General features: G+C 54.3%; 1 protein-coding gene across 4 annotated transcripts in view; it reads right to left on the reverse strand.

Moving 5' to 3' along the window:
- Positions 1-17520, reverse strand: part of RASA3 (RAS p21 protein activator 3) — a 140030-nt gene that overhangs the window by 100082 nt on the left and 22428 nt on the right. The window contains exon 1 of one of the 4 annotated variants that reach the window (XM_058548552.1): positions 2595-2779. The exons of 2 other annotated variants lie outside the window; for them this stretch is intronic. The gene's annotated coding sequence lies outside the window, so the exon portion shown is untranslated. Of the gene's footprint in view, positions 1-2594; positions 2780-17520 lie in introns of those variants that run through there. One more of the 4 variants, XM_058548551.1, reaches the window with a different exon arrangement.

Here is a 17520-nt window from a genome sequence, read left to right on the forward strand (position 1 = left end):
GGATTCCTGGATAGAGCAGCATTTCCACTCTCCTTCCACACACACTGGGGACCATTTAAATCACGCGATGAGTCTAGCAACAGAATGTCCAACAGATGTCCAGGCGTGACCTTAACAAGTGGGTCACAGCCCGAGGAAGCACAGAGAGACACGCGGCCGGTGGGCGCCACAGGGAGACTCTCACGGCACTGCCCTCAGTGCCTTATGATTCTGACTCCACGTGCATGTATCACCGACTCGAGAATAAAGTGTGACGGATGAGCAAACGGGGCAAATGGGATAAGGGGACAGCCCAGTGTCCGGGCAGCACCATCAACAGCTGGATGAGGGCAGCTCGGAGGGCTGTACCTACCAGAAACCACAAATCACCCTGACCGAGCCCTTCCTGAGGGCCCACTCAGTCATTCCCAGCAGCGAGGGATAGTGCCACACAGTCCTTATGACGTTTGCAATTTCAGGATCCAAGACTGTTGTCTTTAACGTCCCTTAATGGACTAAGGGACCTGCGTGAATACCACTAAACAGAGCCCTTGCGTGGACGTGAAGGAGGCGGGGTTCACTGCTCTGCTGGGCAATGACAGCATTAGACCGAGAGCCGCGTTCTCACTGCGTCTGCACACGGGCCACTCACAGGAGCTTCCTGCCACCCTCCACCCTCACTGGCCTTACATCTCACCAACTAGGCAAAAGGGCTGCTTCCCAAGATGCTTCGTTTCCATCTCTCAGGAAGTTGTAATGTTCTGAGACTGCTGGTGGAAGACCCCTTCCCACTGTCCGCCAACACTGTCGTAAGAAATACACAACCTGGGACACCAGCGTCCGATGGCCCTCAGGTGCGGTGACCCCAAGCCCTGGTGCCTCTTCGGCAGGAAGAACTGTCCTCTGCCGGGAGCGGACCCTCAGCAAAGGCGATGCCCAGATGCAGGCTGTTCTCCCTACGCGGCAATTTTTAAATTTTGAATTAGTTGATGCCATTTAAAAATAAAGTGATTCCACATTTTTTCTAATTCAGAAGTCTCACTCCTTTTGAAAACTCGGAAGATTCAGTCATATTGGGATACTCCTGTGGTAATGGTCGCTGGCCGGGTCGGGGTGGCCCTCTGAGGGGCACCTGCCGGGACTCGTGCATTTGGGGCCGTCCTGCCCTCACATCCGGGGTGTGCCTGGACCCGCTCAGGTCCTTCTGTGCGTCGTGACGCCCAGAACAGTCTGGATAAGAAATGCCACTCCCCAGAAGACTTAGTGAAAATTCTAGCAGAGAACAAACACCAGGAACTCTGGGATCTGCCCCAGACACACCTATGGGGGGCTGCTCCTCCCTGCCCCTGCACCCCAGTTCTGCACCCTCATCAGCCCTGGGCCTCAGCTCCTCAGGGTGCTGGTCCCTCGGCCGAGATCAGCCTCCACCATGCGAGCAGGTCTGTCTGGTTCACCTGAACAATGGGAACTTCTGGCCAGAGGGACAGCCCTGTGGCAGCTGCGTCGGGGGGAGGAGACAACTTGGGGCAAAGGTCTGTGGTGGCTCTGCAATTACAAAATGCAGGGCTGGCACCACCGGCCTGGCTGCCCGGGGACCCTGTGCCCCCCACACCCACGTGCAGCCTTGGACTTGTATCTCCACCTGAACCCCAGTCTTCCGAACAGGGTGCACCCATGAGCATCTCCCCCTCCTCCACCTCCTGCTCCACCAGGCTGTCCCCTTCACGGCACCGGACACAAAGCTTCCTCAAGGAGCCCAGCAGCCCCAGTGCCAGCACAGTCACCACAACGGGGGGAGCACCTTAACTTCTCTCTGCTTCACCTGACAATCAGATCGCCAGGACAGGCGTGAGGATGGGGGAAGGAAACTGGGAAATCTAAAGAAAAGTGCAGTTTAGGCTCCCAGACTAGAAACAAGGCCTAAGACACCAAGAACGCCGACAGAAAACCACCCACTTCTCCATTTTCAGATTTATTTTGTAGACAACAGCACATCCCCAGAATCACTTACAGCTCCAGTTCTGGACTGAATCCAACCTATCCAGCACCTAAAACACACAGCACGTCAGCCGCTCTGCTCTCGCACTTAGAATCTGGTCTTTTTTCATCAGAAAAAAAAAAAAATGCATGGTCTATTCTCTTATTCTTTTCCATTAAACTAGAAATTAAAATAGTGTTCTTGGACAGTAACTCAATCTGAAATAAAAGCTGTAAAATTAAGTCAAGAAAAGGGAAAAAGAAACCATTAGTTCCTTTTAATTTTTAAAATGTTGTGTTGAATGGGTATTTTTGATTCCTTGAGAACTAAAATTTTGTGTCTGTTTATGAGACATTTTTTCACCTAACGCTGCATGTTCTAACGGCTATTCAGGCCAGAGTAGAGTAAGCAGGCTGCCAACAACACAGGCATTTACTGCTGCCACCTGAACCCTGAAGACGACACACAGGAGTGACCTCTGCTCCCACGACCCTGGCTCACAGCAGTAACCCCGGAAGGACCTGAGGAAGGTTTCCAGAAAAAGGCAAATCTGACCAGACAGTGGGAAGATGGCCTGCACAGACCTCGAGGCCGGCACCTGCTTTCACCCGAATCACGCAGGTAACCTTGTTCTCACCTAGCAACAAGTGCGGGGGGCGCAGAGCCCGTTTCGTCCTGTGCACACAGCCGAGGCCGCCGGAGTGCTGGGACCCCCAGCATGGACAGGCACGGGCTCCAGTTCTGGTCCAGGGCTCCCCACACACCACCTTCCGGGAGAGCGGGTGCGGCGCGGAGCTGAGGAGGAGCCGGGGAGGGGCGCCCCAGGATCTCGAGAAGGCACTGAGCCTCGGTTTCCTCGGGGGTAAAACGGGGTGACTTCTTGCTGGGAAGGAGTGCGGGAGCCCCGAGGCACCGGGCGGGTGTCTGCAGGTGGTGGTTCTCGCCCTGCAGGCTCCAGCGAAGGGAGAAGGAAACACACTCGTGTGCACACAGCTCCCGACGTCCTGGCTAGCAGCCGGGCTGAGAGGGCGGATTCCTGTCGAGAACCAAGAGGGAACTGAACAGTGGCCCACTCACGAGCTAACAAGTCAGCTGCAGACGACACGAGACGCCCAGCCTGAAACAAAGGACTTTCTCTCAACAGCGGCAGCCAGAGCATCAGCATTCACACTGGATTCCGAGCCCCAATCCCACAGGTGACGAGGAAGGCCAGGCGATGCACAGGAGCGGGTGGTGCTCCAGGAGAAACAAGCTTCGGGGACCTGGATCTTTGGTAACGGGCAGTGGCAACACCACCGCTGCCCTCTGCCCAGAGGGAGACGCATGTTGTCAATCTGCCATTTGGTTAGACTGACCACTATGGAGGGACAAGCAGGGGTTCCGGACCATCACCACGCGGTCACATCTGTGAGAGTGAGAGAGGGAGTGTGTGTGTGTGTGTGGGTGGAGTGAGTGTGTATTTGTGAGTGTGGGTGAGTGTGTCTTTGTGAGAGGGAGTGGGTGGGTGTGAGAGTGTGTTTGTGTGCGTATGTGGGTGGGTGTGAGAGCACACTGTGCAGAGGCGCCACGCAGCACAGCCACGGCACGCTCCGGACTCTGAGCTGGTCCTCTGGCCCCACACCGCCGGCCATGTGACCCTGGATGGGCTACTGACCTCTTGGTGCCTCAGTTTCTCTCGCTGGAAGGGGGAGTAACTCGTGACCGAGTCACCACGTGTGAGCCCTGAGAGCCAGGCTCTTGAGCATCACTGTTACCACCACACACCAGGGCAAGCAGCCACAGACTGTCATGCACACTGGCACACTCGCACCAGCCGTCAGCAGCTGTGTCCCTGCTCACACTAGGGCCGGCCCTGACTAGCCGCTGGAGTGACCTTTCCCACCTGAGCTCCCACAACACCTGTTTGTGTCTCTTCTGCAGAATTCTCTTATGTCGCCTGAAATCCAGTCTCTCCCTCTGAAAGTCAAACCCCTACAGAGGAAGAGCCTGGAGCATCCGAATTCTCCGGAGAACATGGCCTCTGACTTCCCTGTTTGGGGAAATACTCAACAGATCTGAATAAAGTTGCATATTGCAAATCCCCAAGTAAATTTTCACATGGTAAAATGTAAGCTGGTTACTAAGATTAGCGCATAAGCTTCTGAAAACAAGACACGTAAAAGAACACGTGTCTGTAGAGAAGACATGAGAAATAAAAAGCGTGACGTCCTAATCACTAAAACAGCAACTCAGGACGATGCTCTGCTTCCCCGAACTCGATGAACCGGAGGGTCTGTGCTTCCTCCCCCAGCTTGGCTCCACTGCCCCAAGCCCACGGCTCTGTTGGGCTTTGATTTTCTCATTGCACAGGAATTTCTAGAAGGTTATCAGGAAAGGGGGTGAGGGTGAGAATTTCAAGGTAGCTGAGAATGGTGACAAAAATAAAAGAAACAGAAACGGCAGGAATATTCCGAGATTTTTTTAAATGCAGGAAACTAAGGTGAGGATATAGTGGAAACTTCAGGAAGAGTGAGGACCCCTGGAAACTGTGAAGACGAGGATACAAGCTCTCCCTGGGCAAGGAGGCAACCTCCACATCGATCCCTGCACATCTGGACAGGATGTGCCAATAAGCGCAGACCACACAAAACAGAACATTCGATCTGTGGGACACCGCCAGTGCTACAGGGAATCTCAGACTAGGAACACTTCACCTCACACTCCCCAAGAACCAGGAAAAGGGCAGAACACCTGGGTCAACACCTGAGCCAACACTTGGGCCAACACCTGAGCCAACACCTGGGCCAACACCTGGGAGAACAACTGAGTCAACACCTGAGCCAAGACCTGGGAGAACACCTGGGCCAACACCTGAGCCAACACCTAGGCCAACCCCTGGGAGAACACCCGGGCCAACACCTGGGAGAACACCTGAGGTAACACCTGGGAGAACACCTGGGCCAACACCTGGGCGAACACTTGGGCCAACACCTGGGCCAAGACCTGGGAGAACCCTTGGGCCGACACCTGAGCCAATGTCTGGCAGTGGGCGCCAGTCCCACACAGCCACACCCTACCTGCCTTTCCTCCTAGAGAGGTGTTATACATTTGCTTGTGTGTGCGTGTGTGTGTGTACATGTGTGTGTCTTGATTTCTGCTTTTTTAAAAATGGCTTTATTGAAATAAGATCAGCATACTGTAAAATTCACTCATTTAATGTGTACAATTCAATGTTTTTAGTATGTTCACAGGGTTGTGCAACAATCACCACAGTGTTAGGACACTTTCATCCCCCCTAAAAGAAACCTGGACCTGTTAACTGTCACGTCCCCTTCCCTCTCACCTGGGCCCTGGCAACCACTAGTCTACTTTCTCTCTACGTAGATTTTTGGATACTTCATACAAGTAGAATCATATAATACGTGGCCTTCTGAGGCTGACATTTCACTCGGCATAACGTTTTCAAGGTTCGTCACCGCTGTAGCATGTGTTAGGACTTTGTTCCTTTTCATGGCTGAATAATATTCAACCACATGGATGTAGCATGATCTGTTTCTCCATTCTTCTGTTGATGGACATTTGGGTTGTTTCTAGCTTTTGGCTATTGTGAATAATGCTGCCATGATATTTGTGCACAAGTTTTGTGTGAACATATGTTTTGAATTCTCTTGGTTATATTTGTGGGAGTGGAATTCCTGGTCATGTGGTAACTCTGTGTTTAACTGCCTGAGGAACTTCCAAACCATTTTCCACAGCAGCTACGCCATTTTGCATTCCCACCAGCAGCGTACGGGTTCCAATTTCTCCACATCCTCGCTGACAATTACTATTGTCTGTCTTTTCAATCATACATTTGTTTTGAGTCAGAAATACCTGTTTTCAATCTTTTCTGTTTTATGATGGCAAAATGGGGGGATGATTGTGGCAACAGATTTAGTAAGACAGACATTTCGGTGCGCCTGGCCAGGCAGATAAAGAAACTGTCTCCGAGGAGGAGGGACGGAGCTCCTCCTGCACAGTGGCAGGTCTGGGACGTGTCACTTGGGTTTCACGTCCCATTTCCGACCAGGAGAGCAAGCTTCTTGGCCCCCAATCCAGCACGAGCGATTCTGGGTGTGCATTGCCCAAGTTCAAGCCCTGACCTTGAAAACACAAAGAGAAAACACCTCCCACAGGAGAGCCGGACAGGACAGCAGGCGGGCTGATCTGCAAGTCAGGGTCAGAGCCTCGGTGGACAGTGGATAGAGTGGAAACATCCTATCTTTACAGCTTTCCTTTAAAAATGTTATGTGTATGTAATTTTTCGCTGTTATTGTTCAGTAGCACTAGTAACGCACGGCAGAAATCTCAACTGAGGAGACGGGATTAAACTCCAGGAGCCTCTCCAGAAAGAGCGTTTTACTGACTCCCATTTCTTAGTTCTTTGAGCAAGCATCACAAATTTAAATAAGGGCCTCACTGATATTTCTTGGTTTGTCAATTTAAAATCCTCTGTCGACTCCTGGCATGAAAGAGGAAGAACTTAGGGCCACATGCAACGCCTCCTCCCCTCCATCCCCCACTGTTGTTGCACTATTTCTATGTTGTCAAGTCTTTCACGTTTCACCCTGCTCTGCACCTACAGCTGTCTTATGCGTTCCCTTCATAAGCTGATTCTCACTATTCTAACCCTACAGGCCCTCCAAGCACCGAGGTTCCATGTGGCTGCTGCACATCACATCCAGACACGGTGGCTTCTGTCATGGTGTCACCTATGCTTCACTCCTTTTCCCTTTGGCCTGAGCACCTCCTGAGGCCACTTTGTCTGGGGGTGAGGAGGATGATCTTTACCTGTCCAGGTATCCATAAAGATGGACAAAGTATAAATCCAGGATTCAAACGCCATTTCCCTCAGATCTTTCAAGGCATTGGTCCATTTGTAAGAGCTCTTTAAAAGTATTAAATGGTCCAGATTTCAATTCCATCCTGCAGACTCCTTCACAGGCAACATGCCCCCAGTTTCTCTCTTGGAGATTTTAGGGGCAAATACAAGCTAATATATTACATAATGGTAGCATACACTAGTCTAACTGCTGCTTTTTAAAACTGGTATCGCTGAAGACCACACCTGAGGAGACTGTCAGTGCATTGAGAACTTCCTCCTCTTTCAGGGCTGCATAGTTTTCCACTGAGTGAACACAAGTTTACTTAACCCTCCCTAAGGATGGGCACTTTGGTTATTTTCAGTCTTTTGCTAGTACCAAGAATGAAGCAGTAAATAACCTTGCATAGATCCCATTTCTGTATGATAAACAATAAATTCCTAGAATTAGAATTTCTGGCACAAAGGGTCATTGGTAATTTTCATAGAAATTTATCATATTGCCAAACAGCTCTCCACAGTAGCAATTTAATTCCCACTACCGCATTTGAAAATGCTGTGTTCCCATGTCATTGCTAGTACCGCATTGTCAAAACTGTGATCTTGACAACCTAGTGGTGAGCAATGGTGTGCGTGTTGTCTGCACTCCATTTATTATGAAGAGCTCTTGCAAAGGATCTCATTCCTTTCCATTTATTCAGGAGTTAAGGCCACTCCCAGGTCATCTGCACATTTTCTCTCCTGCTCCGCATTCTCAGTCCTCTGTAAGACGAGGTCCCCACAACCCAGCCCTGAGGGAGGCCAGGCACGCACCACTCTGAAGGAATCCATAAGAACAAAGTTTAGGGGAACTGAAATCATCTCTGCTGTTGAATTCTGATTTTTCCAACTGTGTCTGGATCCACCGCTTCTGACTAACTCTAAAACACCCAGCAGCGTGTGGACGGGGCCCCTAGCAGCCCAGACGCTGCCGAGGGTCTGCCACCTCCCAGAGTTCTACCTGGTGGAGGCCGAGGGCCCGACTGAGGCCGGCTTCACCCCCACAGTGCAGGCTTCTGGATTCTAACAGCAAAATATTCTTCAAGGTCTGCATTAGCGTTATTTTGGAGCCAAGGAAGGAAGACAATCTGGAAAAGATTGCATCCCGGAGAGTTATATGCGTGTTGCTGCCGTGAGCCCACTGACAGGTCTTGAGGCACAAAATGAGGCACCTGACCTGGCCAAGGATGCCGTCCCATCTGCAGTGGAAAGGGTCTTCTCCAAGATCTAGGTTTATTTTTCAGAAACAGTCAACATCTGACTTCGCCCGCTCTTTTCTACCCTGTACTGTACATTTTGGCGCTATTTTTGCTTTTCTTTCTTTTTTCCACACCATTCTATGAAAGATTCTTGACTTGAACTTGAGAAAGAAAATTTCTTAGATGTTAACAAAAGATTAGAAAAGCCATTTTCTTCCTTATAAAATCAGAGCCTGCCATTAATACATTGAGTGCAAAACAGAAGTTCTGGAAAGAATTTCAAATGGGCGAGGTTCCTTCCTTCGTCGTGTCTGACCTGCGGGGGAAGCGGCCTGGACGCCTTCAGACACCTGAGGCACATCCCAGGTCCGGGACCAACACAAGACCCACACGGAATTAGACCCGCATATATTCTGGGTCGAGGGGCTCTGAGAGGCCTCTGACCAAAGCTGGAACCTTTCACACATAATCCATCATCTCTGCAGTCGGCTGCATGAACAACAGGCCCAGTTCTTCAGTGGCTTGTATTGTGTGGTCGGGCCACCTCCAACTCTCCCTGGGGTCTCCCCACGAATGAAGGCAGCTGTGACATGGCCAACTTAACACAGGCAATGTGCTCACGTGACTTCACACGTAGGTTAAGTGTAACATCCGTAGGGGTGCACATGTGTGACACGCCTGTTACCCTGCACACGTGGCACCTGTGGGGGTGCACGCGTGTGATATGCCTGTTACTGTGCACACATGGCATCTGTGGGAGTACATGTGTGTGACACGCCTGTTACCATGCACATGTGGGCAGGTGTGGCCTCTGTGGGAGTGCACATGTGTGACATGCCTGTTAACGTGCACATGTGGCATCTGTGGGAGTGTACGTATGTGACACGCCTGTTACCATGCAAACGTGGCACCTGTGGGGGTGCACGTGTGTGATATGCCTGTTACTGTGCACACGTGGCATCTGTGGGAGTACATGTGTGTGACACGCCTGTTACCATGCACATGTGGGCAGATGCGGCCTCTGTGGGAGTGCACGTGTGACACGCCTGTTAACGTGCACATGTGGCATCTGTGGGAGTGTACATATGTGACATGCCTGTTACCATGCACACGTGGCACCTGTGGGGGTGCACGTTGGTGACACACCTGTTACCATGCACACATGGCATCTGTGGGAGAGTACATGTGTGACACGCCTGTTACCGTGCACATGTGGCCTCTGTGGGAGTGCACGTATGTGACATGCCTGTTACTGTGCACACGTGGCACCTGTGGGGGTGCATGTGTGTGATACACATGTTACTGTGCACACGTGACATCTGTGGGAGTACCTGTGTGTGACACGCCTGTTACCATGCACATGTGGGCAGGTGTGGCCTCTGTGGGAATGCACATGTGTGACACGCCTGTTACCGTGCACATGTGGCCTCTGTGGGGTGCACTGTGTGACATGCCTGTGACTGCGCCTCTGTAAGGAAGGCTGGCATTTACCGAAACCCTAGCAACACCGACTTTCATCTGCAAGAAGCAGAGAGGCTGCTCCCTCACAAGAAACCAACAGAATCTAAGATCCTTCTCCTCCTCCTCACTCTCAGCAGCCAGAGGGAGGGGTGGTCAGGGAAGACAGTGGGAGGGAATGTGGCTGATGACAAACAAGAGGGACCCAGTCACCATGAGGCTGGCCATGCCCAGGGGGTGGGGGGCTGGAAGCAGCCACTGAGCAAGGTGCCAGTGACCTCCAGAGCTTGGGACAGCACCCTCCTTGCAGCCCGAGTCACCCAGAGCTGGCTAACTCCTCTTCTCCAACAACAAACAGGAACAGTGAGATGGAGAGAAACAAGCGGTGGCTCCCGAGGTCTGAGGACAAAGGCAGCACAGACACGGTGACGTCACAAGACAACGGGAGAAGATACCTGAAACCATGTGTTTGGTAAGTCTTCTTGTCTCCAAACCATATACAGAGCCCTACAAATCAACAACTAAACGACAAGCAACTCCATGTAAAAATGGGCAAGGGACCTGATGGACATTTCTCCAAAGACATACAGACAGCCAACAAGCCCATGAAAAGATGCTCAACACCATGTGTGAAAATGCAAGTCACACCAGTGAGACACCACTGCACACCTCAAGGACAGCTGGAACTTTTTTGTGTGTGTGTGAGGAAGATCAGCCCTGAGCTAACATCCGATGCCAATCCTCCTCTTTTTGCTGAGGAAGACTGGCCTTGGGCTAACATCCATGCCCATCTTCCTCTACTTTATATGGGGCGCCGCCACAGCATGGCTTGACAAGTGGTACGTCAGTCTTCGCCCAGGATCCACACCTGCGAACCCTGGGCCGCCACAGCCGAGCACATGCACTTAACCGCTACACCACCGGGCCAGCCCCGGAACGTCTTTCTAAAAAGAAAATAACAAGTGTTGGTGAAGATGTTGGTGAGGAGAACTGGGGACGCCAGAACACTACTGGTGGGGATGTAGAACGGTGCAGCCGCCCCGGAAAGCAGCATGGCGGTTCCTCACAACCTAACACAGAGCCACCACCTGACCCAGCAATCCCACTCCAGGGACGGACTGAAAGAAACCGAAAACAGGTTTCAAACAAAACTGTGTACACGCACGGTCCTGACAGCGCCACGCACAGGAGCCAGAGAGTAGACGCAGCCGTGTCCGAGCACACGTGAATGTGTCTGTCGTGAGTGGGGCCCAGGGTCAGTGACGAGCAAGGGTTCCTTAGGGAGCTCGGAGCGTCCTTCTAGGTGATTAAAAGGTTTCAAAACCAGAGAGAGGTGGTGGTCACACAACATGTGAATTCACTGAATGCCACTGGATCGTACACTTTAAAATGGCTAAAATGGTGAATTTATGTTACATGCACTTTACCACCATTTTAAAAAAAGGAAAGATGGTTAGCAGGGCCCTGGCAGGGGCGACGGTTGTTCAGTGACCATCTACAGTGCCACACTCCACCCGGGAGCCTTCTCTGGAGCAAGAAAGGGCATCAACAAAGAGTTTCTCTGGGTTTCACATTTCATTTTATTTATTTTTTTTTTTTACTTTCTGTTGGGGTATATAACATGCACTTGGAAAACACAACTCGATGAATTTAATGTGTATACAGCAGTGTGATCTGCACCCAAACCAAGATGCAGAATACTCCAGTACTCCGGAACATTCTCACATCCCTTCCCAGATCAATAACCTGCTCCCCACCCAGAGCTCAGCACTCTTTAGAATTCTACGACATCCAGTAATTTTGCCTCCTCTGTACCTCGTGAACACAGGGCCAGATCCATTAATGCACAGGGGTTGCAGTGATGTTCCAATTCCAGTTTCCACTTTAACTCACCAGCTGAGTGATTTCACGAGAAGCTCACCCCTCGTCTGCCATTTATTTAGTGACCACTAGTGAAGTTCACGTAGAAAGTCAGCATTAATGCTTGATTATTCCTCCTATTTACCAGGTTTTCAAACAACTAATTAGCTCCCTGTCATCCTCAGAAGGTGAGTGATTTGGGTTTTTTGTAATTTTTTTTGCAATTATTATCTTTTATTGAGATATAATTTACATATCATAAAATTCAATCTTTTAAAATGTACACTTCGGTAGGTTTTAGGATATTCACAGAGTTGTGCAAACACCACCACTAATTTCAAAAGATTTTCATCTCCTGAGAAGAAAGCCAGTCCGTGGTACTCACTCCCGTCCCATCCCGGTCAACCGCTAACCCACTCCCTCTCCACGATCTGCCTCTCCTGGGCTTCTCCTACAGACGGAGTCACATACTGAGGGGCCTTTCATCTGGCTTCTCTCATGTAGCGTCCTGTCGTCAACAGCATCTATGCTGTGGCCTGTCTCGGTACAGCGTGTTTTAAAGGGTAGGCTCAGTGTCACATGACTCACGCACGTCTGCTCCTGCACCAGGCACTCGGGAGAAACACCAGACAAAACCACACAACCCGGTCGGGCCCGCCGGCCAGCATCTCTAGGCCTCAGTTTCCCCACCTGTAAAGTGAGAGGCTGGTCATCGGGACAAGCAGCTCCCCACATCCGTGGTCCATGGCCATCCCGGGCCCACCTGGACCCGCTGCTCAGAAAACAGAGCCCGTGTCTGCTCACCTCTGTGCATCGCCGTCCCAGGCCTGCTCCCGTGACCACCTTCCCACAGCGGTCCTGACCCTCTGAGGCTCTGAATCGCCCAGGTCAGAGCGCCTCCTCATGGCCTCACGAGACCCTCCCTGAGGCACCGTCAGCTGCGGGCTGGACACACGGGCTGTACAGGCATTCAAGCTTTCTGACCCGCCCCCCTCCACCACTCAATCGGGACCTGGAACAGCCTCCTCACCCTCTCTAGGAAGAACTGCCCTTCCCAGCAAAATCGGTTCTGGCAAAACTCCCTCCTCCCCTGACAACCTCCATCCGTCCACTCTGAAGACTTGGCACACCGCTGACGCACACGGGGCACCCATCACCTTTACACCATCCTTCCCTCTGCACCCTCAAAAGCAGTCTGTTACCCCCCACATCAGCGCTCCCTCTCGGTCGGACATGCAGAGCCCCGCGCTGATGCATGTCTGCATGTCCCGGCTCATCTCCAAGCACCTGCTTCACTTCAGGGCCACGCTCCGGCCACACCATCCGTGTGCCAACATCTGTGCCTTCTCCTTTTGCCTACAGGCCAGGCTGCCCTCCACCAGCCACGTCCTCCTCCACATCCTGAACATCCGCACCCTCCTCGCCCCTCAAAGCCACGCCTCCACGTCCGTCTCCAGCTCCCATGGCATTTCCCCATTTCACTGAGGTGACCTTTAGGATCCCACACCGAACTTGTGTTTTTGTGCGTGCGGCCCCTCCCCCTGCTGGGAGCCAAGGCCAGGCCTTGCACACTGTGTCACCCGCCTGCTTCCAGGGCGCTCTCAGCAAACACATGTGGAGCAGAGGAACGTCCTTGGAGCTACCTGAGAACCACCTGGGGGCCAATCTGCCAAGGCAACCTCAAACGCACCACTCATCCATCCTCCGTTAGCCGAGCAATAACACACCCTGCCCACCACACCACTGCGGTGCAAAGTCAGGTCACAGGTGTGAGAGCATTTTGAAAGTGGAAAGCACCACAAGCAGTCAGTCCTGTGACCCCGTCCAGGGCTCCATATTTTCACCACAGGCTTCTCTGCGGGAGCCAGCACCTGAAGACTTGTCACACAGAGAACTTCAGGAAGAGTCGGGCCTGGCGGGCACCTGCGTCCTGCACCAGTGATGCCTGGGGTCCCCGTGGCTGGCGCCTGGGGCTGGAACAGACACTTACAGGAGCCCCAGGGCCCTGCCCTGAGGACCGGTGGGTTAAGGTGCATGTACAGTGTGGACACTGCCCTTGGGGACTGCAGACACGGCACAGAAAGGCTTGGCAAGACCTGGCTAGCCCTGGCTGGAAGCCAAGGCTTCACAGAAGATGTGAGGTTGGGGTGACCCTGCTGCGGGAGATGAGGAAGATGCAGGGGGGCCAGGTGAGGTGGAGGCTGGCTTAGATCTAGAGGAGCCATGAAACCTGTGGAATGTTCCAGAATACAGGCTTCCTCGTGCCTGAGGCCGGCAAGGAGAGCAAGGCAGTTGGAAGGCTCACAGTGGAGGAGGCAGCACCTAGGGAGGGATTTAAAGAATGAGGTAATAAAATCTTTGAAATTATTTCTAAAGGGCTGTGGGCTGTTCCCTGAGCTGTGACCCGGATGTGCCAGAGTAGAAAAGCTCCATATAGCGTCTCCCAGTGCAAGGCAGACCCAGCGCCAGGACCCCAGACCGCCCGGCACGTAGGACCCAGCGCATCCGGTGTGACTCACGCCTCAGCCCAGCACTGAGGCAGTGGGACCTGCCCACCCCTGGGTTCCAGACCTGGCACCCACTGCAGAGTCGCCTCCAGCGCCCTCAGGGCTCCAGCATCTCACACAGGAAGTCGGGGTCTCTCCACTTAGCTCCAGAGCTGTTTAAGACTCCACAATGTAACACCACCACTGGTGGAATCAGGCAGAACACTGCCCGGGTCACAGGCGGCCGTAGGAAGAACTGTGGCCATGGAATGAGACCAACTGACACCTCAACTCAGGATGCTTTTAAAATTTTGCTGAGATGAGGAAGAAACTGAAAAGTGATGACAGAACTTGCAGATCAACTCTGCCTTCCTCTCCCCTCTCGGGCGGTCGTGTGGGGCAAGGAGCGGGGGCCTCTGTGCCCCTGGTCTGCCCTCCCCTCTCGCCCCTCAGGAGGTGCGTCCAGCCCCTCATCTTTAAAAACCAGGAGCTGGGGGGCTCCCTTCTCCCAGCAGGGACGCGAGGAGGGGGCAGGCGAGTCAGAAGGCCCACGAGGCTCACGGTGACCCCACAGGCCTCACCAGGCGCAGGCACCACCTCAGCCCGCCTGCAGCTCCATTTCACAGACGAGAACTGAGGCCCCATGGCCGGCGGTGGAGGCAGAAGCAGGATGCCCACTCAGGGTCGTCCGCGCCCTTGGCATGCTGCAGGCGGTACCCTGGTCAGGACGTCGTGTGCCTTTCCAGGACAGGCCGATCTGGCCCCCGCAGCAGCCGCACTCTGAAATGAACCTGAGCCCGGAGGGCCCTGCGGGCACGAAGACACTCACTTCCTCGTGGAAATGGATTGCGATTCCCAGAGGCTTCCTGCCACGGCGTCCACTTCCTCTGAAAGCGCCAGGGCCACAGCGACCCAGCAGGCCAGTGGCGGCCACCCTCCTCTGGCCCTCACACCTGCTGCCCTCCGAGCCCAAGCAGCATGCCGACTCCTCTCCTCTCCCCCGAGAGAGCCACACCTGTTGTCCTCTCAGGGTCCGGGAGGCCCAGAATCCCTCTGAGTGACCAGAGTCGAGATCACACAAAACAAGTGAATGGCCAAAGGTAAGCCTGTGGACTGACCGCTCCCACAGAAGGCGCATGTCGAGCTGGGCTCTCAAGGCCCAGAGCAGGGAGCATAGTCGGGCCCACACCACGGCTCTGGCTCCCATGTCCTCACCCTTCAGAGCCAGGGCAGCGCCAAGTCCTCTGAGGCAGCACACTGGCACAGAAGTCACCGCTGTGGTGACCTGGCAGCTTTACCAGCTCTCTGACACGACAGGATGAAGGGCCCTCAGGACCCTCCACAGGACATGTGCCTGTTGCCTGGCGCCTACTGGACTGCGGGTCTGAGTGGACACTCTGGAAGCAGCCTTGGCCAGCACCCTCCTCCGGGGACGTTCTTGTCCAATTAAAGTTCGAGGGTGAAGGATGAGGCTCAAAGGCACCAACAAAGGCCCGAGAGTCCCAGGAGCACCCGGGTCTCTTCCAGAGACTTCATGGGGAACTGCAGGCTGGCTCGTGCACACAGAACCACGCCCCGGAGAGAGCGCCTGCCACGGAGGCAGGCTCCACATCTTGGCCACCTGCCACATGAGCCAGGCCTGCAGATGGACCCACGGAGCCCACGGTCCCCCAATGCGCCTGCGCAGAGCACCCCTCCAGCAAGGTGCCACCGGGATCAGCCCACCACAGGCCACAGCCCCGCAGGAAGGCCTCACCCGAGACTCCAGCCAGCAGAGACAGCCTCTCCACCTGACCATGGTCATCAGGGATGACAACCAAGGAATTCGATGGCGGTGTGAGCTCCTGGGCTACGTCAGTGAACCCAGCCACAAAGATGGTCTCTAATCTGCTGTCCCCGACAGAGAACCACACACCAACAGCCTGCACTGACCACTGGATTGAGTCTCAATGGCAATTTTAGAATAGGAGGAAATTGCAAAATTACAACTTTGGTTTTTCTCTCCGTATTTATTACTGCAAAAGGCTACCGGAGAGAGAGGTCAGATTCTAAGTGCAAAGAGACTGTTGGGTGCTGCTTGGTTCTAGTGCGACATGCCTTCCTCTTTGGTCCTAACTCATAAACACTGGCAAACCACGAGCTCACACAGAAGCGGTCTACCCCACTCTGAGGCCACTGCCCAGACCAGCCCCCGCCGGGCCCTGCTGCCCACACCCTCAGGACTCATCAAGGGGCCTTCACCGCCCACAGATGGACGAAGTTGGGGAAGATGGAGCCGGCTCTCCTGTGGGGAGGGGTTGGGAGAACGGCCCCACTGGAGGTCCTAGGCCCCGGCCCCCCTGGGCTCTCAGCTGTGTCCCCAGTGGGCCACCACCCATCTGATAAACTTGTGCCCCACACCAGCGTCCTACCACGCCGGCCAGGTGAGGGCCTCACTGTCAAGGCCATACGACCAGCGAGCGGGGGTTTGTACAACAGCCGCTGCGGCTCTCAGGGCGCGGAGGACAGCCCGTGAGGCAGCACTGCCGACGCCTCCTCCTCGGAAGCTCTCCACCCCGAACTCCCAGGGCAGCCCTGGCTTTGAGGGGCACCTGGCGTGAGCGGCTGTGGGAGAAAGAGGCTCTGGAGCCCCTCAGCCAAGGGCAGCGCAGCCTTGGGAGTCCCCAGCCTCCTGCATGGGGACAGGGACTCCTCCCCACCTGCTTCCCACCTCCGAGAAAAGCCACCATCACATCAAGGGACCATGGCTCACAAAACGGAAATTCACCATCCACACGGACACCAGCCTGCGTCTCCACTGTGCAGCACCCACAGAGCCATGCTGTCTGTCACTGGTCTGTCCTCTGGGGGCTGGTCTGTCACTGGTCTGTCCTCTCGGGGCTGGTCTGTCACTGGTCTGTCCTCTGGGAAGCTGGTCTGTCACTGCTCTGTCCTCTCGGGGCTGGTCTGTCACTGGTCTGTCCTCGGAGGGCTGGCCTGTGACTAGTCTGTCCTCTCGGGGCTGATCTGTCACTGGTCTGTCCTCGGGGGGCTGGCCTGTGACTGGTCTGTCCTCTTGGGGCTGGCCTGTGACTGGTCTGTCCTCTTGGGGCTGGCCTGTGACTGGTCTGTCCTCTGGGGGCTGGCCTGTGACTGGTCTGTCCTCTGGGGGCTGGCCTGTCGCTGGTCTGTCCTCTGGGGGCTGGCCTGTCGCTGGTCTGTCCTCTGGGGGCTGGCCTGTCGCTGGTCTGTCCTCTGGGGGCTGGCCTGTCGCTGGTCTGTCCTCTGGGGGCTGGCCTGTCGCTGGTCTGTCCTCTGGGGGCTGGCCTGTCGCTGGTCTGTCCTCTGGGGGCTGGCCTGTCGCTGGTCTGTCCTCTCGGGGCTGGCCTGTCGCTGGTCTGTCCTCTCGGGGCTGGCCTGTCGCTGGTCTGTCCTCTCGGGGCTGGCCTGTCGCTGGTCTGTCCTCTGGGGGCTGGCCTGTGACTGGTCTGTCCTCTGGGGGCTGGCCTGTCAGTGGTCTGTCCTCTGGGGGCTGGCCTGTCAGTGGTCTGTCCTCTGGGGGCTGGTCTGTCACTGGTCTGTCCTCTCGGGGCTGGTGTGTCACTGGTCTGTCCTCTCGGGGCTGGTGTGTCACTGGTCTGTCCTCTCGGGGCTGGTGTGTCACTGGTCTGTCCTCTGGGGGCTGGTCTGTCACTGGTCTGT

Source organism: Diceros bicornis, chromosome 9 (genome assembly GCF_020826845.1).
Source record: "Diceros bicornis minor isolate mBicDic1 chromosome 9, mDicBic1.mat.cur, whole genome shotgun sequence".
NCBI classification, from domain to species: Eukaryota; Metazoa; Chordata; class Mammalia; order Perissodactyla; family Rhinocerotidae; genus Diceros; species Diceros bicornis.